We start from the raw sequence: 27070 nt of genomic DNA on the forward strand, positions 1-27070 counted from the left end.
ACCAAATACAAGACCGTTTTTATTGTTACATTTAACAGTCATCAACTCACTTCATCTGAGAGGCGCTGGCATCTGTGGACACACTCGGTGCTGAGGTTTGTCCCATTGTGGGCAGACACAGGTGGTTCTCCTGCGGGGCTGGCCTCCACCCACTCTTCGAGGCTGCGCTGCATGGGACACTGAGGCACCCGTCAGCCGCTCACTGCCTGGCTGCATCTATGAGGGAGGAAACAAGCTGGGCACCAGCTCAGCCTCTGAAGACCCCATAGGTACCCTAAGCCATGGCATCTGTCCCCGAAGTTCCTTTTGGGTGGGAGTGCTGGGGGTGCAGGGACAGAGGGTTCCAGCTCACCAGGGCCAACCCTGACCAGACGGCAGGAACCAGGGTCTGCAGCTGGATGCAGATGGCAGGCAGATCATTCTGGGGAAGTCCCTTTCTTAAACCACATACTGTCCTGGGCTGAACAGGCCCCCCTAAAAACTCATGTCAACTCAGAACGTCAGAATGTGACCTTATTTGGAAATAGGGTCTTTGCTGATGTAATCAAGTGAGGGTGAGCTCACACTGGAGTATGGTGGGCCCTCGTCCAATGACAGCCTCCTTGTAAGAAGAGGGAAGTCAGCCTCGCAGACGCAGGGAGGACAGCCATGTTTCAGTGGAGGCAGAGACTGGAGCCACAAAGCCGCAGGCAGAGGGATGCCTGGGGCCACCAGGAGCTGGAAGAGGCAGGGAGGACCCTCCCCTCGGGCCTCCAGAGTGGGCAGGGGCCTGAGGATGCCCTGATCTGATCCCCGATTCCAGCCTCTAGAACCGTGAGAGGCTCAGCATCTTTCTCTGCCCCCCAGCCCGTGGCCTCTGTCAGGGCAGCCTTGGGAGCTGAGCCTGGCCCCTAATTCTCAGGAGCTCTCCCACGGACGGGGTTCTGCATCTCCTGAGCGTGTCTGAAGTCCCCTTTCCACTGCTCGCCAGGCTGATAGTGACCGCCACCTTCCCTAAGGACCCACCCTCTGTTCCCAAAGGCCCTGCTGGGCACCCGGCCGCTCAGCCCCACCCCGCCTAGCCCGCACATCCCTCATGTCTTCCCTGAACAGGCCTGGCCTTTCGGTGGGGAGGCGAGGCCTCCATTTGAGGGCTGGCCCCTGATTGCTCTGGCATTTCAGTGACGCTGTGCCCCGGACCGAGGGAAAACTCTAGAAAAACTCCCCACCAAACTCCTCTTCTGCAGAGTTGAGCAGACGGGAAGTCTGTAACTTTCCTGCAAACGTTATTCTGCCCCTGCCAGGTGGGCTGAGATGGCAAGGTTGATGACAAAGGTCTTGGGAGTCCCCACGGCTGCGGGGGGGGGGGTGACTGGCACCCCCACCCAATGGGAAATAGCAGCAAAGCTTCACACGGCCCCCAGGGGCCGCAGAGCTGCGCGCAGGTCCCACCGGAGCCAGCATGAAAACCACAGAAAGACAGCCTGGACTCACCGGCGCCCTCGGTGGAAGGGACACCCCGTGGTGTCCCCCTCCCTTCCTGCACAGCCAAGAACAGAAAGGGCCTGTGCACCCCAGCAGCAGAACACAGTCCCCCAGATCCCCTCAGGCTGGGAAGTCGGAGATCAGAGGAGAGGTCGCCACGGGGTTATGACTCAGGGGAGTCCCTGGGGGGGACCAGGGGCTCCCTGTGGTGCTGGGCGTGCTCCTGGGGGGACTCACTGACACGCATGGTGGTGACACAGGTGTAGACATGCAAAGAAGACCTGAGCACGAGACAGGATTTGTGTCTTTCATGGTATGTCAGCTGTACCCCATTTTTAAAGACTTTCAAAAATGTTATTCTGGGCATGTGCTTTGAACAGACTGTAACCCCACACCAGAAGGAGGACCTTGGATGAGGAGCTGGCAAGCTAGGGCTGCCCGGGGCTATCGTCTCCCTGCGGCTTCCTCTCCAAGAGGCTCCCGGGAGCAAAGCCGAGTGGGCAAGGCCGTCTGCCCGCTGAGCAGATGTTGGCTGCCTGGGTGGCACTTCCTGTGCTGAGGCGCGGGGCTCTGAGCCCTCATGGCACACAAGGCCTTGAGGACAGTGACCACACAGCCCAGTTGGCCGGGGAGGTGGACTTAGGAGGGAGAGCCAGAGGCCACAGAGTGTGCTCCAAGGTACACAGGGCCCTCCGTCTGGGACTGTAAGAACAAAGGAGGGTCTAGGGCAAGGTGACAGGGACAACCCCAGCAGAGAAGCGGAGGGAGGGGTGGAGACAGTGCGAGATGACCGGAGACCACATGTTGGGTGGTGCTGGGGGGACTATGGGAAAGGGGGGCCTGGCGTGAAGACCCCCTGCCCAGCCCTGTGGGGGTCCTAGCAACCCCAGAAGTCCTGCTAAGACCCTGGCACAGGCCCCACTTCCCTGAGACTCAGCTTCCCCATCTTTAAAGTGAAGCCTGGCGCCTGCCTCCGAGTGCAGTGAAAATTAGATTACGGAAGCCACAGAGGTGCTCAGCACAGTGCCCAGTGCAGGGCCGGGACCCAGAGTGGACTGTACCGTGGGACTGCCTCAAAGAAGTCTTAGCAAACACAGGAAGCCAGCCCACCCGTGCAGCCATGGGGCCAGGAAGCCCGCCCTTTACCAAGTATTTGGGTATTTTTTCTCTGTGCTAACAGCCCAGACGGAGCCACAGCCTCAACCTCTGTGTGCTGATAACACCAAGCTGGGGCGCCGGGGCCATGCAGGGGACGGTGCCGGCCTGAGGCTGCAGCCTGGGTCTGGATGCCTTTCTAATTCAGGGCCTCCTCGCGGCCTGGCTCCATAAATGGTCAAATGCAGCCTGACGGCACAGCCTCCTATCAGCTCTGGGCTCCATATTGCCAGACAGCCCACATGCCCCGTTCCCCAGGAGACGCCCGCAGGTGGGCAGCGTCACTCCCACCCGCCAAGCACACACTGTCCCCATCTCGTGTCCTGAGGAGCCGGAAGCAGCTGCTTCCTCCCAGCCTGAAAGCTGCACCTCGGGCTGCACTCGGCTCCCAGAACCCGCCCTCCGCTGCCCTGCAGTTCACCAAGGGAGCTACCCTTCCCATATAAAAATTTCACCTCCATTTCCTTGTAAAGAAGAAACATTTCTGACATCAAGGAAGATTCTAATTTGAAAAGCAAGTGATTCATCTCCCGGTGCCACACAGCAGATGCAGGTGTTACCAGCCTGGGTGGGGCGCCCGAGCTGGGGGCCTGGGGTCCTCTGGGAGGGGCAAGAAGGCAGCGATGCCGGCCCCCACCTCTGTCTGCCCATCCCATCTGCTTCCACACACCGCCCTGCCATAGCTGCTTGCGGCCCCTTCTCTGTCGGTTTCCCCATCTTTTGGTTTGGTGATAATCAGAGTTCCCATCCGGGGATGCCACCCTCTGTGTGATGGGAAGGAAAGGCGACCCTGTGTCCGAGTCCTCCTGGGGGAAAAGTAACGATGCTGGGACCAGCCCCCAGCCCCAGCTGTCAGGAGCTCTCCAATCCCAGCGAGGAGGCCCCACGCGTGGCTAGGACCCCAGACCCCAGGGACTGAAGGAAGTGGAAAGGAGGGCCCCCAGTCCTAACTAAGGGCTCAGACCCCCCAACGCACATCTAGGCACGCCCCCACCCCCAGGCCTGGTTCTAGGTCTGCCCACTCCAAGAAGGCCCCCAGCAAGGCCGCAGTCAGAGGGGCTGTGTCCCAGGCTGGGCTCACGCTCAGTCCTGCTGCCCCGGGGGTAGGTCCGGCCCCTGGCCCATGTGCTGTGGAGCCTTCAGAGTGTCTGTGAGGACCCTTCCTTGGAGGGCAGCCGCCGAGGGGCTGCTGCGGGACTGGGGAGCCTCCTGGCAACAAGCGCTCCCAACACGTAGCTGGGACGCTAATATGGGGACACGATCCTGGCTTTGAAGAAAGCCCTTTCCACCCTGTCCACGTGGGGGTCTCGCATTTCCTCTGTGAACTCCAAGCTCCCCCTGGGGAACCCTGTGCAGGCAGTGGGCAGCATCTGGCACGTGGGAGGCGCCATTTCTTCCACACTCGCGTGTCCTCAGCCCAGGTCTTCCGGTGAAGTTTCCCCAGCAAGTGGCTTCCCCTGCCCCCTCCACCCTGCCAAGTGTGGTTCCTGGGCCCCCGCCCTTCCCTTCTCCGCCTCTGCTCCTGGGTCTAGGGCATGCATCCAGACATCTACGCTCAGGGAGGCCACCTCCTCCCTCCCTTGCAACTACCACAAACCTGCCTGGGACCTTGTTCTACCCTTTCCAAAAGTCCTCAGGACCTGTCTGCCTACGGAGCTCCCCAAACGCCCTGTGAGCTCTCCCGGGCCCCTCCTCTCCTTGCTAACAATGTCCCACACGGTGCTGCCTGCCTGGCCCCAAAAGAAAAGGGCCCTGGAGTGAGTTCTGAACACAAACTCACTGAAAGTGGTCCCCTGCTCCCCCTGCCGAGTCTGCCCCTCCTCGGACTCTCCCCTTGGGCAGGGAAACCTGCCGGGGCCTGACCTTTTCTTCCTGAAACAGCCTCGGGCTGGGAGGAGAGGGATCCACCCTTGGCGGTTGAAGCATTCAGCAGGAATCAGTCCTCGGGGACCCAGACCCAGCGACCAGCCCTGCCTCACAGGCGCCGGTCCTGGGCAGGCTCCCTTGCTCAGGCCGTGCTGCTCCCAAGCCAGGATGAGCAGCTAGCAGTGGGCCCGCCAACACACAGAGTGCCACGCGGAGGACTGGGGCACCCCAGGGAACAGCAGACACTGCATGTCCTCCGGGAGCCCTGGCCCTGGGAGACAGAGTGCAGTGGTTCCAGCTCTGACCTCATGAGCCCAAGCTCCACTACACACTGGGTCCTGACCTGACCTGGGTCCCAGCGGCTCTCTGGCCAGGCCTCTCCTGGTGTCTCCCGCCCCTGTGGCCAGCACCCAGCATCCAGGCCCCCCGTACAGCCATCCCCTCTTCAGGAATCTGGGTCATGGCTGCAGGAAAGGGGCTGCCCAGAGCAGGATGTGGAGAGAAGGGCTGCAAAAGCTGGAGAGAATCCACAAGACACTATTTAGCCACCTGCCCTCAATTCTAACTCTCAGTGACAAGACTCCTTGCTTGGCCAAACTTTATGAGGCCCTTGAACCTTCTAGACCACTTGCACACTTCCCTGCAAAATCCAGTTTTAGCAAGAACACTGCTAAGTGACTTCAGCCAGAACTGCCCCACCCCACATCTGATCATCCTCATCAGAACAACCTGCTCATTCTCCGGCACCCAGCTGATGATTGATCACCCCGCCTCCCCTCAGCCAGAATCTTGTTAGGCCAGTTGAGCCAGAATCCCCCCACCCCTGCTGTTTCTTCTTAGTTCCATCCGCGGACCCACTCGGCTCCTGGGCCATCACCTCCCATTCGCTGGGGCTGTATTCAGAGTGGAGCCCAGTCTCTCTCCACCACCTCGAAATCCCACTGCCCTGGTCCCAGCACCCACCGCACTGGTCCTGAGTAGTCAGTCCCCTTCCAGTCTTTAGCGAAGGTCATTGAATAAATTTCCTTTAACGTCAGGCACACCCTTAAATGCAGACACATGTGTCCTGGGAGGATTACGAACACTCCCCCGGCCCTGCACATCGGGGGTCCCAGGAGACCCACCCAGACCAAGCCCCTCTCAGGGTGGGAAGAGTGTGGGGCAAGAAGAGGAGGCTCTGCCCAGGACGCTGGCCACGGGCTGACCCGTGCAGGGGGTGAGGGCTTAAGACAGCCTCATCCTCCACTCCAAGTGTGGTCTCCATCTTGTTGGTCAGTTTATGAGAGTCAAGCCTATTGACTCAGTCAGGGTCCTGGCAGGAAAGAGGCCAGGGCGCAGACAGAGATAGGGATGGCTCCAGGGGTGTGTGGCCCCAGGCTGTGGGGGGTCCTGGAGCACCTCCACCCCAGCCTGGAGAACATCCAGGCAGAGCAGGAGGAGAGCTGGGCTGTGTAGGGGTTGGGGGACATGGCCAGCCCGCAACCCCAATTTCCTGCCATCTGCCTCCAGTTGGAGGAGGCAGCCTCTGCCAACCCTGGCCCGAGGCAGGGGCCAGGGCTCTGTCTACTGGGGCCACAGGGAGAGTGGGGAGGGTGCCGGAGCTCCCAGGGCAAGGGGAGGGGCCACCCCCCACCCCGTCAAGCGCATCGAGGAGGAGAAGGAGGAGCCCACACCGCCCCAGCGTCTGCCCCACACCTGCACCAGCCTCACACGAGCTTGGGGATCTTTGAGGGTCAATGTCTGCACTACAGATGTGAGCACGCATGTGTGTGTGCAGGACCTTTGACTGCAGCCTCCCATGCACCCCTGGAAAGGTGCCTTGCCTCTCTCCCTCATTTGCCACATGCAGGGCAGTGGGTGAGTACCAACAAGCACGTGCACCCCGCATTTCTCTGCTTCTGCAGCCCTGACTGACCAAGGCCCCCCAGGCGGGCTCCAGCCCTCCAGGCACCTCCCCAAGCCATGGTGCCCGCCACAGGGTCTGGCCTCAGGGCTCCTCCAGAGCTGGCCAAGTCCCCAGGCTCCTCCCCTGCCCACAGGGGGCGAGGGGCACAGCACTGACCGGCCCCTGGGCCACTCGTCTGAACTCTGAATCCTCCTAGAGCGGTGATCCCAGCCGGGCAGTTAGCTTGAGCGAGCCGAATACTTACAGGACGCCACCAAACACAAGGTCCGAGCCCACATTCCAAGACCTCAGCGCTGCTGACGACATCCTCCTGAGTCCATGAACTTCTTGATGGTTCTCATGGCCTCCTCCTGTGGACGGGGCGGGGCCGGCAGGTTCGGCACCTGCACGCACACCTGGCTCGACTCCCCGTGCCCACCCTGCAGACCCTCAGCCCTCTCCCTCTTTCCTGCCCACCACTCTGGAGCCGGGGCCTCTGGTCCTGGCCTCCCCTGTGGAAGAATGAGGGTGAGCGAGGGGCTGGGTCAGCAGCACAGCAGTGGGGGAGCCCACGGCCTCCACAGAGGGAGGCACCCAGCCTCCTGGAGGAAGTGGCTGGGCAGCGCTGGCACCATGCCACATCCCTGCCAGAGCAATGGGGCCAGCGTGGCCACCCCATCCAGTGGTCCCCGTCTGGCTGAGAGTCCCCAGGAGGCAGCACCCTCTTACTGGGAAGTCAGGCAGGGCTCTATGCAGGAGCTGACACTCACACGGCTACCACAGGCCTGTGTGGACCCCCAAGAGCCAGGATGCCGCCTGCTGACGGTCCCTCTTAGGGTCTGGATCGTGGGCAGCTCAGCATGGCATGGAGTGCTTCCAGGTTGTGGTGTCCTCATGATGCCGAGGCCTGAGCTCCCTGGAGGACAAGCAGCACCTTCCAAGCCATGGGGACAAAGGCTGGCGAGGCTCAAAGCCCTGGAGCTGACAGTCCCCAGACAGAGGCATGGACAGCGTTTCCCTGTCGGCCCCTCCACCAGCGGCAATTTTCCCACCGGTCTCCCAGCCCCCTGGAATTCTCCCCGCACCTGCCCCTGGCTGTTAGCTGAGCCCCACTGTGGGAGCAGCACAGGGCTGAGTGCCTGGGCCTGGCCCTATTGCCTGTGGGTTTCCACCAGGAATTTAAGAGTCTGAAGGCTGGGGACCCTAAGGGACCACCCATTAGGGCTGAGGGCTCTGGAAAGAAGTTCGGGATGAAGGAGTTCAGGGAGAGCGCTGGACTCATTTTCCTGGGACAGACAGAACCAAGTGGCCACCACTGTGCAGCTTCAACACCTGGCATTTGGCGCCTCTCAGTTCCAGAAGCCGGGATCCAAGGTTGTGGTGTGGGCAGCACTGGCTGCACTGTCCCCAGGCCTCTCAGGCTTCTCCTGGTCTCCTGGGCCTGGGGGAGCCCAGCTTGACTCTGGGAGGAGGGGCGTCGAGGGGGTGCTCCACGAGATGCTGCCCAGCCAGGGTGGGTCCCCCCCCCACACACAGCCTCCAAGCATAGCGTGGCCCTCCACCTCCACCACTATGGACTCTCATCTCCCTGCGGCTCCATCTGGGGTTGGCGCCCTGGCTGTGCTGCCCGCAGACCAGGGATTGGGGTCAACGGGCAGGAGATGGTGGGGCAGATAGAAGCATGGGAAGCCCAGAGCCCTGAACACGGTCAGCGTCACTCTGAAATCCAGAAGGGATGGAGCGGGGGCACTCGGGGATTCCTAGGCAGAGGCTGCCCGGGCACTGGAGGTGGGGTGGGCACCCAGGAAGGCAGCCGTGGCAAGCGCCGGGTTCTCGGAGCTGGGTCTTTTCCACCACTGTGGCTGGAAGACGCCACACGGATCGAGGCCACACGATGGACAGCTTGGTTGCTGACCATGCGAGGTGAGAGTCGGCAGGAAGACCAGGCCCGTGGCTGGGGTGGCCATTGTGGGGTCTGTGGAGGGGCCTTTTCCTCCCTGACGCCCCTGCTCAGCCTCAGTGGACAGGGCGGCCACCGGGCCTGGGTGCATCAGCCCTGGCCCGGCCTCCGAGGAGCAGGTGATGCCGGGGGACGCAGCTGTGCGGCCTGCAGAGAGCGGGCAGAGTCGGCTCTGGTTTGCTTTCTTCAGATTGGCTTTGTTTTATTTCCTTCAACCAAAGCATCCGAGACAGAGGAGAGTAAGAAAGCTCGTCTCTAGGGAAGGCCACCATCCTGAAATTAAAGTACGCCATCACACCTGACTAATTTTGGGGTTTTTTGCTCTTTTAAATTTTTTGTAGAGACGGAGTCTCGCAATGTTGCCCAAGCTGGTCTCAAACTCCTGGGTTCACCCACCTCAGCCTCCCAAAGTGCTGGGATAATAGGTGTGAGCCACCACACCCAGCCCAATTCCTTGATGTATCTTCTCAGGGGGTCTGTGTCTTAAACAGGAAATATTCAAACGCCCTTTCTCTAACTAAAGTATAAGGTTTTCAGATTACTTTTACGTTTATAAGATCTTGTGGCTACTGACAGTTTATTTTTTGCAATTATAACCAGCCCAATTTCCCAGGGTCTCCCTACGGGTGCGGGGCAGGGGGAGAGACTCCAGAGGGGGCTGCGGAGTCACCGGGAAACGCAGGTGAGGGAGGCCCGGGCTGGAGGCAGTGGCCGCTCCTCACGGGTCAGGGGCCTCCTTTGGCCGCCATTGCCTTAGCAGCGCCGAGTTCTTTCTGGGGCAATCACCACTGTTGGTTTCATCTCCCAGCACTGCCCACGGCCCACAGCGCCTCCTGCCCCCATGCTGCACCCCTTTCGGCGGTCATTTCCTTCCCTGGGGTGGAGGCAAGTGTAGAGCCAGCTCTTAGAGAGAGGCCAGCCACCTGCAGAGTGGGAACCCTCCTGGGCCCCCTTGCCCGCCCCCAGTCCTAACCTGTCCCTTCCCCCATGAGTCTGTGCCCCCGCCAGCAAGGGCATCCATCCCACACTCTGGGCCTGGCCGTCTCACACCCCACACTCTGGGCTGATCTTTAAAGGGAAGCTGCTGTTTAAATATTTAATCGTCCTTGGACTGCCTGGACTTTCATTAAGACCCTGAATCAAAAGAGGGGGAAAAAAGCATTTTAAAGATGGCTGAAGGCCCGGTGCAGTGGCTCACACCTGTAATCCCAGCACTTTGGGAGGCCGAGGTGGGCAGATCACAAGGTCAGGAGTCCAAGACCAGCCTGGCCAACATGGCGAAACCCTGTCTCTACTAAAAATATAAAAATTAGCCAGGCGTAGTGGTGGGTGCTTGTAATCCCAGCTACTTGGGAGGCTGAGGCAGGAGAATCACTTGAACCCGGGAGGCGGAGGGTGCAGTGAGCTGAGATCACGCCACTGAACTCCAGCCCGACCAACAGAGTGAGACTCTGTCTCAAAAAAAAAAAAAAAAAAAAAGAAAAGAAAAAGAAAAGAAAAGGAAAAAAAAAGATGGCTGAAGCCTGGAAACACTGGGTTAGTGATGGTTGTGTTCTCCGCCCTGCGGGGCTGCGGCACTTCCGTCTCCAGCTCAGCCTCACACTGCTCCCGGGGGTTCCCTGTGCTCTGGAGGCAGGGCTGTGTGCAGCAGGGTGGGGCACCAGCCAGGCCTGAGACCTCGCCTGCCCTCCAGGACCTGCTGACCCCACTAGGCCTTCGGTCCTGCCTTGCCCAGCGGCCGACTGAACAGAGCCCCTGTGGGCCCTGCATGGCCACGCCTCCGGGGGCTACTCCACGGTGGGGTCAGGGGGCAACTGCCACCCTCCCCATCTCTGGGAGGGATGCAGCTCCCAGCCCACATGCACCCGCCTTGGACGGGGAAGGAAGGGGTGCCCCCTTCAGTGTGTGAACCCCCAGCACTTCCCTCTGCGGGGACCGCACGTTTTCTGTACAGAAAGAACTTTGCTCTCCAGGGACATTTTGCTGAAACAGTTCGTAAGGGATGGCGCCTGGCTGGTGGCTCTGCCCGCTATGGGGAGCGGGAGACAATATAGGAAGCTCTGTACTCTCTGATCAATATATCGGTAAAATGAAAACTGCTCTAAAAATAGTCTTTTAACTTAAAAGAAAGGAGAATAATGAGGCCAAGGGCTTGGCCATTTTCTGAACAAATCTGGTTTTGTGGGTTCCCAGCTGCCTGAGTCCCCGCCCAAGGCAGGGGCGACCTGCCCTGGGCAGTCTGTGCCCGGGGCTCTCAGAGCCATCAGTGTGTCCAGGCTCTCCCCAGCTCTCTGACTCTTGATTGGACCCAGGGCAGCCTGCCAGGCCGGCAGTGGGTGGGTATTTGCTTGCATTTGCTTTGACAAATCGCCACTCTGCCTGGAGGTGCCAGGAGCGTGATTTACTGGGCGTGTGATGACTACAGCTCCCGTAGCCAGGCCTGCCTGTCAACCAGTGCTTTTGGCTTTCACTGAGGGGTGGACTTCACTACGGGGCATTGCCAGCTGATCAGGACCCCAAGTCCTAAAGCAGAGCCACCGTGTCCACTCCACCTGCCCATGGGAGCTCTGTGCCCAGTGGTGAGCCCAGAGGGATGACGACCTCCTGTAGAGGGGTCCCCACCAGTCCTAGCAGCCAAAGGTGCCCTAAGAGTGAAAGGACATACCAGATTGTCCTCCTGACAGGAGTGGCCAGGGCAGGAGAGCTGCTATTTCTGGCCCACGGCCCATTTTTCAGAGTAAATTCATTTTCTAGGCAGACGCACACACTCTCTCACTTCCTACAACTCTTTTCTCCAGATCATTCCTTCAGCCAGCTTTTTCTCAGTCGGGATTCCAGAAAATAATGAAGCCTTGCAAAATGCTCTTGAGTGGCTGTTCTCGGTTCACCAAGGGTGGTGGGAGCCAGGCCCTTTCTAGGTACCGGGGTAAAGAAGGTAGTTTCGTGGGGTCTCCGGCATCAGCTCCACTCCTTCACTCCCTCCCAGATCACTAGTGCGAAGGGACATGCCAGGCCTCTCCTCTAGGACAAAAACTAGTGTTTCTCTTGGATTCACTGAAACAAGCTGGGCTGCCCCTTCTTACAGGTGGGGCTTGGGGCCCGTGGAGGGGAAGGGCCTGCGAGGTCCTGTTGGTGATGACTGGGCCAGCCGAGAGCCCAGGGAAGTCCCTGTCCTCAGTCTGTGTCTTGATGTCCTCCCACCCGGTCACACAGGGACTCACTCTAGGTCACAGGGCTGCAGCGGGTTGTATTCAACCCAGTGGCCCCCACATACTCCTTCAAGGACCAGCCTCCCATGCCCAGCTTCTGGCACTTCCTCTCTGGGCCTGTGCCCGGCAGCAGGACACCCCTTTCCACAGGCAGAGCAGCCCCACACTCTAGTCCATTGACAAGCCTGGTGAGGCTGAGCACGGTGGCTCAAGCCTGTAATCCCAGCACTTTGGGAGGCCAAGACGGGCGGATCACGAGGTCAGGAGATCGAGACCATCCTGGCTAACACGGTGAAACCCCATCTCTACTAAAAAATACAAAAAACTAGCCGGGCAAGGTGGCGGGCACCTGTAGTCCCAGCTACTTGGGAGGCTGAGGCAGGAGAATGGTGTAAACCCTGGAGGCAGAGCTTGCAGTGAGCTGAGATCCGGCCACTGCACTCCAGCCTGGGCGACAGAGCAAAGAAAAGCCTGGTGAGATGCCAGGCCAGGCCATGAGCGTGGAGCCTGGCGGTGTGTGTCAGGAGGAGGTGGTGGCAACCTTGACAGTGGTGGTCCTGACTCAAGAAGCCTGACTCGCAAGGACTCCAGAGGGAGCAACTGACATGATGTGTTTCCTGATGGGAGGGTGGCCCAACTGTGAGGGCATCTCCACCACCTCACCATCATCGTCAGAGCCACAGGATTTGGGGGACAGAGGAACATGGTAGACGACACTACAGAGACGGCCAGCAGAATCCAGAGTGTCGGAAGTTCTACAGGACAAAGGACCAGGTTTCTTCAACAGATACATGAGAATGATGGGGGAGGGGCATGGAAGCTCTCGGCATTCCAGAGGGACTTCAGAGTCACAGCGAGCCTTGGACTTTGTGCTCAAACAAACCAACTCTGAAAAGACAGGAGACAACCAGGGAAATTTCAGCACTGCTAGCTAGCGATTATCACAAAGAATTCGTGGTTCATTTTTTAGGTGTGATAAGGGTAGTACAGTTATGTTTTTGGAAGAGTCCCTATTCTGTACAGCTACCCACTGAAGTATTTTTCGGATGAAATAAGGTCAGGGGTTGCTTTAAAAGAATCCAGGAAGAGGAGGGGTGAGGGACAGCGGGTCGGAGGAGGGAAGAAGGTTTACAGGTCAGACGGGCCTGCCACGGTACGGCTCCCTCTCAAGTTCTTGATTGGAAAAAATGCATGATAAAAAGTTAAAGGTCCATGACCCAAAATTAACAATAATTACAAAAAACAAGCCTGTCCTTACAGTGAGGCTAAACTCTTTCATGTCTTCTAACTCTAGCCCCGGGGTCAAAAACAAAAGGGAGGATCACAGGCCCCAGGGAGGTGCAGGAGGAAAATATTAATACTTGTCCTTCTTTCAAAATCTCATCTTTAAAAGTATTTAAGATGCCTATATTCTACCATCTATGTAATATTTCACCATTAGCTAGTCCATTTGACAAGTGTTAAAAAATCAATGTGTCAGGCTGGGCATGGTGGCTCACGCCTGTGATCCCAGCACTTTGGGAGGCTGAGGCGGGTGGATCACCTGAGGTCAGGAGTTTGAAACCAGCCTGGTCAACATGGTGAAACCCCCGTCTCTACTAAAAATATACCAATTAGCTGGGCGTGGTGGTGTGTGCCTGTAACTCCAGCTACTCAGGAGGCTGAGGCAGGAGAACCACTTGACCCCGGGAGGCAGAGGTGGCAGTGAGCTGAGATGGCATCACTGCACTCCAGCCCGCGTGACACAGTGAAACTCCGTCTCAAAAAAAAAAAAGAATTCAATGTGTGTACATGTATCGGGAGTGTGCACGCAAACTCTTTTGATTGTTAAAGGATGGGTTTCACACAAGCTTGGAGACCACGCTACTAGAACCCTGCCATTGTAGGCCCAAAGCGACGCACCCTGGTGGACTTCCATGAGCTGTGACCACCAGCCACCACGACGGTGTGCCCAGCCCACCCTGGTCCCAGCTAGCTCTGACCCCTGCCCTGCCGCCATTGCCCTGAGATTCTTCTGCAAATTACGGTCTTCTCAGACTCTTTGTTGCCCCTGGAGTCTCAGGGCTGAGTTCTCAACAGGCAGAACCACAGGGCTGCATTTCGGGTTGTCTCTGAAAAATGACCTGCCAATAGAAAGTTGGGGACGAAAGCCCTCCAACAGTATGTCCAAGCGACCCCCAGGAGAAACCACAGTGGGGTGCTGGAGGATCCCCAATGAGGCATCCTTGACCTCCCTGCTGTTACTTCCACCCACATCAGAGTCCTGAGGCCTCTTCTGATTTCCTACTTGGACGTGCCTGAAATGCCGCTTCCAAAACCCACATTCCCATGGTTGCAGAGGCCACAAGGGAGGGCCCCTGTGTTATTTTTTCAGGACCCAAAACCACGAAGATGCCAAGAATCACAACTTTCACACAAAGGACACACTTTCTTTGATGGAATCTTCAGATCCCACATCACAAAGGCAGCACGCCATCATTCTTTGAAATGTCCCAAAACACGTAAAGAATGTTCCGCTGCAGATCCAGCTGGTTTCACGGGTGTGTGGCCTCCTCTTCCGAAGTCATTTCATTCTTCGGGGTCTTTGACACGCTCTGGCAGCAAGCGCGGAGAGGTGAAGAACGGGCAGCGTTTGTGCTGAGAGTGGGTTGACAGCGCAACCCTGCCCACTCCAGCCTGGGGCATCCCATCTCCGCCAGGTTCTGGGCTTTGCATTCTCATTTAATTCTTCCCAGGCAAGAGCACAAGGAAACAAAGTAGAAGGAATTCAGAGAAACAGCTGCAGGCCCCAGCTCAAAGGCCAACACCAAAAGTGAACACCTCTGGGCGCTCTTGCCTTCAAGGTGGGGACGTTCAGAGAAGGCAGCGTCCACCCCTCGCAGGGAACCTCAGTTCCCGGTCTGTGGTCCCGTGAAGGACGTCAGGCTGACAGACTGGAGCACACCCCTTCTTTTTAACCCCTCTTGAAAGCTTCCTTGAATGTGCCAGTCCCGCCCCCTGGAGCAGGAAGGAAAACAGAAGGCCTAGGACACTAGAGGGGTCCCGCGCTTTCCAGAGCTCTGGCCACCAGCAGGTCTGACTGTTCAGGGCCAGACACACACCGACCACATCCTGACCTCAGGATGGCCCGCGGAAGTACCTGGCATTTCTTCTTAGCCAACTCCCTTCATTAAAAGACAGGTGAGGGTTCCAACGCTGCACTCTTCATTCTCAAAACTCTTATTTCAGGGCCGAAGCCCAGATGTCCAGCCCGTGGGAAATCCCCTTAGCCTGAGCTTGGCACCCAGAAACTGGAGACTAAATACGCAGGGACTGGGGTCTGAGTCCTTCCTCAGGGATGGGGATGGGGGCCACAGTCCACACACACACCACACCACACCAACACCACACCACACACGCCCCGCACTCACCACATACACACCAAACACCACATACAGCACACACCACACACCACGCATCACACCATGTCACACACACACATCACATATCACCCACACACTACACACCCACATCACATCACACACACACCACACGCCTCACAACACACATCATACACCACACACATCACACACACTACACACCTCACACACACCATATACCAGACATACACCATGTATCACACACACACCACACACATCACACACCACACATATATACTACACACCTCATACTACACACCATATACCACACAAAGGCACCACATATCACACACACACCACATATCACACACATCACACACCACATACTTCACACACTGCATACCCATCGCACACTACACACCACATACCTCACATACCTCACACACAGATATCACGCACTATATACCTCACACACAGATATCACGCACTATATACCTCACACACAGCACACACCACACACACACCCACATACCTCCCATACACACCACACACAATCACACACTACATCTCATCTCACACATAACATACACCACATACACCGCCCCCACACCACACACTACATAGCTCACATATACACAACACACACCTACCTCACACACACACGCCACATACACTCCACATCCCTCATACAAACAACACATACACACATCACACAGTATATATCACACATACACAATACATACCTCACACACACACCACATACCTCACACAACCATACACTACACACACACATCCCACACTACCTACTTCACACACATACTGCATACCTCACACATTTCACACACACACCACACACCTCACACACCTTATACACAGTGCACACACACCACACACCTCACACGTTTCCTTGCAGAGCCGTCTCCATGCACCCACACTGCTGTTCCCATGAGTCCCCATGAAGGCACACACCTCCAAGGCTGTCCACCCTGTTCCCGTGTGGCTCTGCGCTCCCCAAATTCACCCCATTTCCCCCGCAGCCCGGCCCCCACCCTCCCTGCCCCCCTGAGATCAGGGCCATCAGCACAGCCTCTGCTGCCACTGGCCTTGTGCCCTGAACCCGCCATGCACCCCTCATTGGCTGTATCTCCCTCTCCCTCCACTGGACAGGATGGGGCTCCCTAGCTGCTCACAGCTACCCCGGCCACCAACTTCTACTGGAGGCGTGTCTGCCTCCCCCGCGTCCCCCACCCCAGCTCCTCACAGCTACCCCGGCCACCAACTTCTACTGGAGGCGTGTCTGCGCTCCCCCGCGTCCCCCACATTGCCTGGCGCCCACCCTGCCACTCCCTCACTGGCTCCTAGCCCAGTTCTTGAACTCGCTGCCTGCACAGCCCTGGAGCTGGTTGTCACCTACCTGTCCCTCACACTCGGTCCCCCTAGAGCCCGAGCCACCGCCTGCCTTCCCGCCTCCCTCAGGACTTGTGGAGACTGCAAGGGTGGGACAGACCCCAGAAGGCATGGCAGAGGGGACGCGGGAAGGTGCTGGAGTGTGTGTGTGCGTGAGCCTGTGCGGTGTGTGGAGTGTGTGTGGTGTGTGTGCTGGTGTAGTGTGTGTATGGTGTGTGTACCTGTGTGGTGTGTACTGTATGTGTGGTGTGTGCCTGGGTGTGGTGTGGCGTGTGTGTGCCTAGGTGGTGTGTGTGTGGTGTGTGGTATATGTACCCGTGTGGTGTGTGTGTGCACCTGTGTGGTGTGTGTGGTGTATGTGTGGTGTGCAGGGTGTGTGTGGTGTATGTGTGGTCTGTAGGGTGTGTGTGGTGTCCCTGCGTGGTGTGTGTGCCTGTGTGATGTGTGGTGTATGCGCCTGTGTGGAGTGTGGGGTACGTGGTGTGTGGTGTGTGGGGTGTGTGTGGGGGGGTGTGTGTGGGTGGTGTGCAGTGTGTAGGGTGTGGGGATGTATGTGGTATGTGTTGTGTGTGTGCCTGTGTGAAGTGCAGTATGTGTGTGCCTGTGTGGTATGTGTGTGTGGTGGGTGGTGTGTGAGGTGTGTGTGCTTGGTGTGGGTGGTGTGTGTGTGGTATGTGTGATGGGTGGTGTGTATGTATGCAGTGTGCAGGGGGTGTGTTGGGTGTGTGTGTGGTGGGTGATGTGTGTGTGGTGTGTGGTATGTGTCTGATGTGCAGTATGTGTGTGCTTGTGTGGTGTGTATGTTTGGTAGGTGGTGTGTGGGGTGTGTGTGGTATGTATGTGTGGTGTGTGGGGTGTGTATGTGTGTGTGGTATGTGATGTGTGTGTGGTGTGTGGATGTGTGTGGTATGTGTGGTGGGTGATGTGTATGGTGTGTAGGGTGTGTGATGTGTGGGATGTGGGGTGTGTGTGGCATGTGATATGGGTGTGTGGGGTGTGGGATGTGTATGTGGTGGATGATATGTGTGTGTGGTGTGTGGGGGCTGTGTTGGGTGTGTGTGTGTGGGTGGTGTTTGTGGTGTGTGGGGTATGGTGTGTGGATGGTTGGTGATGTGTGTGTGGTAGATGGTGTGTGTGTGTATGTGTGGTGGGTGATGTGTGTGTGGTGGGTGGTATATGTTGTGCCTGTGTGGTGTGTGTGGTGTGTGGAGCGTGTGGTGGGTGGTGTATGTATGTAGTGTGTGGTGTGGTTTGTGTGTGGTGTGTGGTATGTGGGGTGTGGGGGTGTGTAGTGTGGTTTGTGTGTGGTGGGTGGTGTGTGTGTGTGGTGGAGGGTGTGGTTTGTGTGGTGTGTGGTATGTGGGGTGTGTGTGGTAGGTGGTGTGTGTGTGGTGTGTGTGGTATGTGTACCCATGTGTGCTCAGTAGGACCAGGAGGGGACAGGACCCCAACACAGAGCAGTGCCTGCAGCAGGCAGAGGAGCCTCCAGAGTCACTGAAGTCGGGAGAACTTTTCAGGGGTCCTCAGAAGGGCCCTCCTCACCCCGGCAGGGCCGCCCACCCAGCAGGGCCTCATCCGGCGCTGGTGGGCTTCAGGCTGGTGACAGGCTCCTGGGTCTGTCACCAGGCAGGGATGGGGATGCCTGGGGGCCAGGCATGGGATGTTCTAGGCAGCCTGTCCCCTAGAGGGTCTGTGCCTCCCACCCAGACACATCTCTGTGAGCAGGGCCGCCAGGAGGGGCCAAGGAGAGTGTGGCCAAGCGCCCAGGCAGAAACTTTGGGCCCGGCAGGCGGCCTGTGATGCTGGCACCTGTGGCTTGAGAGGGTGGTGGACGCCCTGTACCATCAGCCAAAGAGGAGGGGAAGGCGGGGGGTCCCAGGGGTGGCGCTGCCTGGAGCCCATGGTCAGCCTGAGGACCTGTGCCTGGGTCTGGGCAGGACCCTCCTCTGCCCTGACCTGGGCGTGAACCCGTTCTGTTGTGCACACAGGGCATGTGTGTGATGCGCAGGGACAGGGCCCGACCTGGGCAATGCCCACTCCCTTTCCCCCTCTGACTGCCGCTCTCCACGTCTCACCCTGCCTCTCCCCACACGCCCCTCCCCACGGGGAATTGCCTGTCCCACCTATTTTCCCAGCGCCCCAGGCCCCGCAGTCATCCTGCCCACGCCAGCCTTCTAAATGGGCTAACCGTCTACACTCTGCCTTCCCTTCCCCGCCCCGGATGGCAGCACCCCCTCCACGTGGACCTGAGTCCCACTGGCTGGGATCCATCTATTGCATAGTTGTTACCACAGTCACGAAATATTCTGAAGATAATCACCCAGGGAAGGACTGCGTCACCCTCTAAAGACACATGGCTGGTGTGGGGAAGAGGAGGGGCAGACAGACACCGCAGCAGCTATCCCCAGCATGATGAGTTGGATCGGACCCCAAAAGCGGTGGGGAGCCATGGAGGGTTCAGGCAGGTTGGAGGGGCCGGTCATCCTGCATGGAGTCTCCGAGCCCAGCGTCCTGTTTGCCTTTCTCTCTTACCTTCCAGCTCTGTCCATGGAGCCCCCTGCAGCGGGGCCAGCGAGCCTCCTGGTGGATCTGAGGGTCCAGAAAGCAGCAGCCACAAAGCACTGTGGGGCCAGAGACACTGCACCTGGGGCGGTGAAGCCCCCTCTCCCTGTTAGATCCTGGGGACCCTGCGGGTCTCAGGCCATGGCCAGGACAGTTTGCAGTCAGCCAGGAAGCATGCGGCCAGCTGCCCAGCACCTCCTGCCACTTCCATCCCTGACCCTTCCCATCCCGTCCCTGTCCAACTCCATCTTTGATGTCTGGCTGCTGTCAGGGATGCAGCCTCAGTGGTCCTGCTTCCCCTCTGCTCACACCCAGGCTGAAGAGCTTCCTCCCTTAGCCCTGGCACTGGCAGGAGGCTCAAACCACGGAAGGCCCTGTCCCACCTCAATTTTATGTTATTTCTATTTTTTGAGACAGGGTCTTGCTCTGTCACCCCAGGCTGGAGTGCAGTGGTGCAATCTCAGCTCACTGAAGCCTTGACCTTCTGGGTTCAAGCGATCCTCCTCCTCAGCACTTCCCGCCTCCTCTCCCCAACCCACCCAGCCCCCTGGCCCCCCTGTGGACCACAAACCCTGAGCTGAGCTAAACTTCCACCTGTACTGCTAGAGGTACAGGGCGCCCAGCACTCCAGAGCCCCGTTCCATTTCCACGTCGCAAATCCTCGGGGCGCATTTCCTAGGAGATACAAGAAGTGCATTCACACGTGGTCCCCAAGTCCCTTCGCTCAGGGAGTGCTGACTGGTGTCGGCCTTCCAGAAATGACTTTCTAAGCACTTCCGTCCCACACAGACCTGCTTCCTGAAGCCCAGCCTCGTCTCTCTGTGCCTGTGTCATCCTTGCTTGCTCTTACACGCCGCGAGGCAGGCTCTGTCTGCAGCCGCAGCCATCAGAGGCCTGGAGGTAGCGGAAGCAGCTCGTGTGCACTCAAAAGCTCCTTGCGGCTTGCTCCAGCCACTCACTTATCATCACGTGTAGAGGGTGTTTGTGTGAGTGCGGTGTGTGTGTGAGTGGGTGTGAGTGCGGTGTGTGTGAGTGCGGTGTGTGAGTGCGGTGTGTGTGAGTGCGGTGTGTGAGTGCGGTGTGTGTGAGTGCGGTGTGTGTGAGGTGTGTGAGTGTGGTGTGTGAGTGTGTGTGTGTGAGTGCGGTGTGTGAGTGCGGTGTGAGTGCGGTGTGTGTGTGAGTGCGTGTGAGTGCGGTGTGTGTGAGTGCGGTGTGTGTGAGTGCGGTGTGTGAGTGTGGTGTGTGTGAGTGCGGTGTGTGTGAAGTGTGTGAGTGCGGTGTGTGTGAGTGCGGTGTGTGTGAGGTGTGTGAGTGTGGTGTGAGTGTGGTGTGTGAGTGTGGTGTGTGTGTGAGTGCGGTGTGTGAGTGCGGTGTGAGTGCGGTGTGTGTGTGAGTGCGTGTGAGTGCGGTGTGTAAGTGCGGTGTGTGAGTGCGGTGTGTGTGAATGCAGTGTGTGAGTGCGGTGTGTGTGAGTGCGGTGTGTGTGAGGTGTGTGAGTGCAGTGTGTGTGAGTGCGGTGTGAGGTGTGTGAGTGTGGTGTGTGTGTGGTGTGTGAGTGTGGTGTGTGTGTGAGTGCGGTGTGTGAGTGCGGTGTGAGTGCGGTGTGTGAGTGCGGTAGTGTGAGTGTGGTGTGTGAGTGCGGTGTGTGTGTGAGTGCGGTGAGTGCGGTGAGTGCGGTGTGTGTGTGTGTGGTGTGTGAGTGTGGTGTGTGTGAGTACGGTGTGTGTGTGGTGTGTGAGTGCGGTGTGTGTGTGAGTGCAGTGTGTGTGAGTGTGGTGTGTGAGTGCGGTGTGTGTATGAGTGCGGTGTGAGTGCAGTGTGTGAGTGTGGTGTGTGAGTGCGGTGTGTGAGTGCGGTGTGTGAGTGTGATGTGTGTGGTGTGTGCGGTGTGTGTGAGGTGTGTGAGTGCGGTGTGTGTGTGAGTGCGGTGTAAGTGCGGTGTGTGAGTGCGGTGTGTGAGTGCGGTGTGTGTGAGTGTGGTGTGTGTATGAGTGCGGTGTGTGTGACTGTGGTGAGTGCGGTGTGTGAGTGCGGTGTGTGAGTGCGGTGTGTGTGTGAGTGCGGTGTGTGAGTGCGGTGTGTGTGAGTGCGGTGTGTGTGTGAGTGCGGTGTGAGTGCGGTGTGTGAGTGCGGTGTGTGTGAGTGCGGTGTGTGTATGAGTGTGGTGTGACTGTGGTGAGTGCGGTGTGTGTGTGAGTGTGGTGTGTGAGTGCAGTGTGTGTGTGGTGTGTGAGTGCGGTGTGTGTGAGTGCGGTGTGTGTGTGAATGTGGTGTGTGTGTGTGAGTGCGGTGTGTGTGTGGTGTGTGTGTGAGTGCGGTGTGTGTGTGGTGTGTGTGTGAGTGCGGTGTGTGTGGTGTGTGTGGTGTGTGAGTGTGGTGTGTGTGGTGTGAGGTGTGTGAGTGCGGTGCGTGTGTGAGTGCGGTGTGTGTGTGTGTGGTGTGTGAGTGTGGTGTGAGTGCGGTGTGTGTGTGAGTGCGGTGTGTGTGAGTGCAGTGTGTGTGTGAGGTGTGAGTGGTTTGTGTGTGAGTGCGGTGTGTGTGTGAGGTGTGAGTGGTTTGTGTGTGAGTGCGGTGTGTGTGAAGCCACACCAAACTCATTCCCAGCCTAGGGAGTGAGCCTTCTCTGGCCTGGGCTTAATAAACTCTGGTCAACGTGACCCACGCAGACAGCAAGAGGAAGGACGTCCACTTGCACAGACCCACTTGACCCAGGTGCAGATGACTTCTTAGTCTTCCCTTCCGTGGAACGGCGACTTATGTGGCACATAGCCCTGCCCTGGCCCATGGGGACAGGCAAGCTTGGGATCCAGGAGAGCAACGACACCAGAAGGGCCAGGGCCTTTGCTGTCTTGGGGGTACGAGGCCAGAACTCCAAGTCACCAAGCAAAGAGGGCCCCAGAGTCCCCTGTGGTCCCCAAACCTGGCCAGGGTTAGAGTCACTGAGGGGCCTGTACAAATGTCAGGGCCAGCCCAGGCCTGCCACAGTGGGGGAAAGTGCCGGGAGGCAAGGCCGGGAGTCTCGTCATCAAGCTTCCTGGGGCTCTTGCTGGAGTCCCGCCTGGGGTTTTAAGGGACATTTGGCAGCAGCTGGACTCCGAAGGAGGAGGTGTTGGGGGATGACCACGCATTTGCTCTGGGAATGCTCTGGCATTGCCCCTCGTGTCCCCATGCCCATGCCAGGCGGACGGCGTGTCCACCAAGGCCCTGACCACACGGCCAGCTGTGCTCTCGGGAGTGTGCCACTCGGCTGGCTCTCCGGCCCTGACAGCTCAGGCGGGCTCAGCGCCCAGTCTGTGCTTGCAGGTTGTCGCTCAGGCCGGAGCCACGGAGCTTCACCAGGCCGGAGACACCTAGACAAGAAGTGCCACCTCCAGTGCCCAGGGAGGCCAGGCAGGGGCGTATGCCACGAGGGATGACGCAGGGTGGGGACAGTGGTGAACGCACAGGCACAACTAGTGCTGCCCACCTTCGCCACGTGGGAATGTGGCCCCAGGGAACGAGACTCATCAGCTGCACTTCCTCTTTCAAAGGTAGGCCATTCCGCTAAAAGAGCTGGAGACGTGGCAGGCCAGCAGCAAAGGGACGAACGAGGCCACCAGCCACTGTCAGATCACACCACACCTCCATTCTCACCAACCTTTCCACTTACAGAGGAGGAGATGGCCTCAAGACCCAGTGTATGTATGTGATCAGTTCCACGCGCCACTAACACCAGCCACCTAGACTCCAAGAGAGGAAAGCAAGAGCTCCCTTGTCATGCATTTGCTCAGAACTTCCGTTTTTTCTCCTCAAGGAAAGTAAAAGAAACTCAGGAGGCTGAGGCAGGAGAATCGCTTGAACCCAGGAGGTGCAGGTTGCAGTGAGCCGAGAGTATGCCATTGCACTCCAGCTTGGGTGACAGAGCAAGACTCTATCTAAAAACACACACCACACACACACACACCCCATCATCTGGTGAGATTTTTAATGTTTGTAGACACGATACATGACAACTCACAGGCAGGGTCTAAGTGCTTCCACCACTTCCACACTTCCCTTGAAGTCACAAAGCAGGATCTACAGAAACTCTAAGCAATCACTCAGAAAAGATATACAGTAAAATAAAACTGAAAAGATATTTAGCCAAAAAGACAATAAATACATTAAAATGGAAAACGGTAAAATATTAAAATAAGAAAAGGGAGCAGAAGGGACAATCAAAACCAACGTAAGACCAGACCTCAGTGTTACGGTTCACAACAGCACATATGCATCATAACCATCCCAGGACAGACCACAGTCGGCTATCAAGAGCGGCAGGACATAAGCCACCAGGAGCAGGAGGAAGGCAGAGAAGCCATGGTGAAGACATGAAGAGAGAGCCACCTTCACCCCTAACCCTGTACCTGTGGGGTCAAGCATGACATCTGAGCCTCTGTCCCTGGACTAGGGGAACAAGGAGATCTCTGGGCCTGGGAAGGCTGGGGGCAGGGGCTGTGAGGAGCTGAGGGGCCTGCAGGCCACGCTGCCCAGGCACCCCATCCGGCACCTCTAGGTGGGTTCCCCCTCACTCCCCGGTCAGGGAGCAGCATCCGACAAAACACCCTGCTGCAGGCCTCGGTCTCCCCCTCTGCTGAGCGTCAGATCCGACAAAACACCCTGCTGCAGGCCTCGCTCTCCCCCTCTGCTGAGCGTCAGATCCAACAAAATACCCTGCTGCAGGCCTCTATCTCCTTCTCTACTGAACAGAAGGTGGGTGCTGTCTGGGGCTTCCAGATGCTCCAAGGGGAAGACATGGTGCTGGAAGGCTCTGGGCAGTGGAGGCCAGTACGGAGGGGCCATGGGCCTCCTGAAACTCACCTGGGAATGCTAGAAGGGGGCAGAGACAGCTCAGATGAAGCCCTGAGGGATTCCAATGGCATCCCAGGCCCCTCTCCCATCTATCTCCCTCCCCCATCATCACTGCCTCTGAGGCCAGGGTATCCCAGGCTCTCCAACCCCACATATGGGAGGGGGGCAGACTCAGCTTCTGTTCAGCACCAGGGCAGTTGGAGAATGAAGTGGAACCCACACGTGGCTCTGTCCCCCAGGGAGAGAAACCTGCAGACACCCTCCTGAGACTGGGGCAGGGGGAAGGGAGAGCCTGGCCCAGACAGAAGCACAAATTGGTGGCGTGGGCCTGGTGTTGAGAACAGGGTCCAACATCACAGCCCCGTTCCCGTTCGGGAGGCCAGCGTCTGGGGCCTCTGCCAGCTCTGTCCCAAACAGAATTTGTTCTCACTCTGGACAGCCCCAGGGGCCCCCTGTGCTCACGGGCAGATCCAGGGGGCGGCTGTCCCATGCCAAGTGCGGTTGGATGATGAACGACGCCCCCAAAAGCTTTGTTCAGGTCCTAACCCGAGGAACCTGAGAATGGGACCTGATTTGGAAAAGGGGTCTTTGCAGATAGATGGGATTAAGTTAAGGATTCTGAGATGAGAGCCTCCTGGACAAGGGTGGACTTGAGATCCAAGGACATATTCTTAGAAGAGAAGGGGGAAAGGTGCAGAGACACAGCCACGTGAGATGGAGGCAGAGAACTGGAGCGATGCAGACACAAGCCAAGGACTGCCTGGGCCACTGGAAGCTGGGAGCGGTAGGAAGGGTTTTCTCCTGAAGCCTTCAGCAGGAGGTGGCCCTGCTGACACCTTGATTTTGAAGTCTGGCCCCAGGACTCTGAGAGAGTCCATTTCCGTTGCATGAGGCCCCCAGCATGCAGTATTCTGTCATGGCAGCCCCTGCCTCATGCGGCCTGGATCTCATGTGCGGTCCACTCCCCTCGTCTCCCGGGTGGGGTGCGGCACCTTCATGCTGCCCTCTAAGGACAAGCGCACGAGGCCAGCCTCCCCCACCAGCAGGACAGAATGCACGAGGCCTTTACCAGGACACGCCAGCGCCTGGTGTGGCCAGGACAGCAGTGCTGCTGCCCCGCTGCGGGGCTGAAAGAAGCCAGGGATGAGGGTGGGGGCGCATCTGTGGGTCCTGGAGGCTCCAGACCCCCAGGCCAACTGCACAGCCTGCAGGCAGCACTGCCTGGCCGGCCCTGCCATCTGTCTGTCCATACATCTAACCACTTTCTCTCTGGGGCCGCCCCACCCAGAGTCCCTTTCCTGCCGGAGGCCGGGGCTTTCCTGGCAGCTACTCACCACTCTCCCGGTGTTTGTTCACCGAGGTTTCCCGCCGCTGACGGTTGTTTTGACTTGCTCAGGGTTGTCATGCACCTTTGCCCTGGCTATGTAAGGAGAAGGAGCCTTTATGCAATCCGGGAAGCCCGCGTCAGGCCCAGGAGGTACGCCAGCTCTCTAGGACACTGGCCAAGGTCCCCCGCACTTGGCCGGATCCAGGCAGGGAGTGACGGACCTGCTGGCATCCTCCTGACCCCGGTTTCCAGCTCTCCCCTCCCCCTGTCCACAGCCCAGGGTCAGAGGACAGGCAGCCGCCTGGCCAAAGGGCAGGCCCCCTTGTGCCCTGGATGGTGATGGCCTCTGGGGCCAGAAAGAATGAGGTGGTGAGGGGACCATGGAAGACGGCCTGGACCTTAGTGAGGGTGATGGCTTGCTGGGCGGGTTCCCCAGGGGCAGAGGCTGGGGCAGGATTCAGGGTTACATGGCAGGTGACCCCTGGCCACTCCAGGAGGGGAGAGGGAAGGAGCAGGAGTCAGGACAAAGGGGCAGGTGCCCCGTGGGGGTCTTGGGGGGCAGGCACCCATGGGGGATGGGGGAGGCTGCAGAGCCACCTGCAGAGTTGCCCCCACTGGCAGGAGACACTTGGCTACTTATCCCCCACCTGCCATCAGTCCCTATCAAGGGGCTCCCAGGGACCCTGGCTGCCCAGCATGTCTGACCTGGCTGGAGGGAGTCCCCAGGTGGCACGGAGCCATCATACGGGCTGGAGGGACAGAGGCTGTTACTGGCGCCCAGGCTTGGGGCGATGCCGCAGCAGCCCGGGAGAGGCAGCTGGAGGCAGAGAGAGAGAGACCGGGCTTCTCCCTGGCAGAGCCAGCCACTAGCTGAGCCTGGCTGAGAGGTGGTGAGGGGGCTGGGCCTGGCCCTGGAGCAAGCTCTATGGGGGGGTCTGGGACTCACAGACAGGCCAGCACCATGCCTCCAAGAGTCAGAGAAGTGAGGTATCAGACAGGCTGTGGCCAAGTCCCACAGAAGAGGCGCTGTCTTGAGCCCCCAGTGTGCGCTGCAGGGCCTGGAGGCCCGGACACGTTTTGGGTGAAGGGTGGGGGTCTCAGCCTGGGCCAGGCTCCCCATCTCACCCCTAAGAGTGGCATCGGCCCAGGGTCCGGCCAGGCCCTACTGATGTGTTCTCAGGGGCCAGGACATCAGTGCAACAAGGCAGCCGCTTGGGACAGGCCCCGGCTGACTGTCCCCATCCCCAGAGCACTTTCGACTGCATCTGGGAGCCGCATCCCCTGTTTGTTCTCTGGAACCAGGAAGCCAGGGCTTTCCACTTCCTGGCCGCTGCGGAGGCCACGCTCTTTTTACTCTCCAAATAGGAAGGCTCCCGCCAAGTGAGTGTGCAGAGCTGATCTCAGTGTGGCTGAGGTTAATGGACAGGAAGTGCCGTTACCTAAATGGGCCGATAAGCTGATGAGAAGCCTGAGAAGAAAGCCTTTCTAGGCCTTGACCCAGAGAGCCGGCAGGAAAGCGGCGGGCGTCGCAGCCCCAGCAGGGAAGACCAGCTCCTGAGTTCAAGCCCCAGCTCCATCTGCAGCCTGGCCTCGCCGCAACACCCTCGGCCCCCTGCTCACCCTTCTCTGGCCTCCTCAGGGCTCCTGCACATACCTGTGGTTCTACAAGGGGCAGAAAATATCCCAGAACATCAGAACAAGAGCGTCCCCCCACCGTGTGCAAGCCCCTATTTACATGGTGCACTCCCAGGGGCCCCTCTTGGCCTCGAAATTCCCACTGCAGACATGGTCCAGCAAGGCCGGCTGTCTGGCTTTCCGGCGGATGATCAAAATACCAAGTCAGAATGATGGGGGGCTGATGGACGTGGGCCACTGACAACCAGGTGACCGCTGAGAGCAAGGAAGAAGCCACACAGATGCAAGGACCCCAAAGTGGGAAACCCCACGGCAGGGGCCGGGGGCGCCTCAATAACAGACGTCCCACGGCGTCACCTGGGTCCGGTACAGGACGGCAGCCAACAAGGCCTTGTCACCAGGAGGCTGCGT

At 58.5% G+C, this 27070-nt stretch overlaps 2 long non-coding RNA genes across 2 annotated transcripts; both read right to left on the minus strand.

Annotated features, from left to right (window-relative positions):
• LOC104677991 lies at nucleotides 1–25818 on the minus strand. Its single transcript, XR_750115.2, has 4 exons — nucleotides 25730–25818; nucleotides 25032–25117; nucleotides 6636–6741; nucleotides 1–216 (listed from the first exon to the last, which is right to left on the minus strand). It is a non-coding gene; the product is annotated as an uncharacterized LOC104677991 (long non-coding RNA).
• On the minus strand, nucleotides 13948–19335 carry LOC115892926. Its single transcript, XR_004052852.1, has 2 exons — nucleotides 18838–19335; nucleotides 13948–14536 (listed from the first exon to the last, which is right to left on the minus strand). It is a non-coding gene; the product is annotated as an uncharacterized LOC115892926 (long non-coding RNA).
• Nucleotides 25819–27070: the final 1252 nt, after the last annotated feature.

This window comes from Rhinopithecus roxellana, chromosome 13 (genome assembly GCF_007565055.1).
Source record: "Rhinopithecus roxellana isolate Shanxi Qingling chromosome 13, ASM756505v1, whole genome shotgun sequence".
NCBI lineage: Eukaryota > Metazoa > Chordata > Mammalia > Primates > Cercopithecidae > Rhinopithecus > Rhinopithecus roxellana.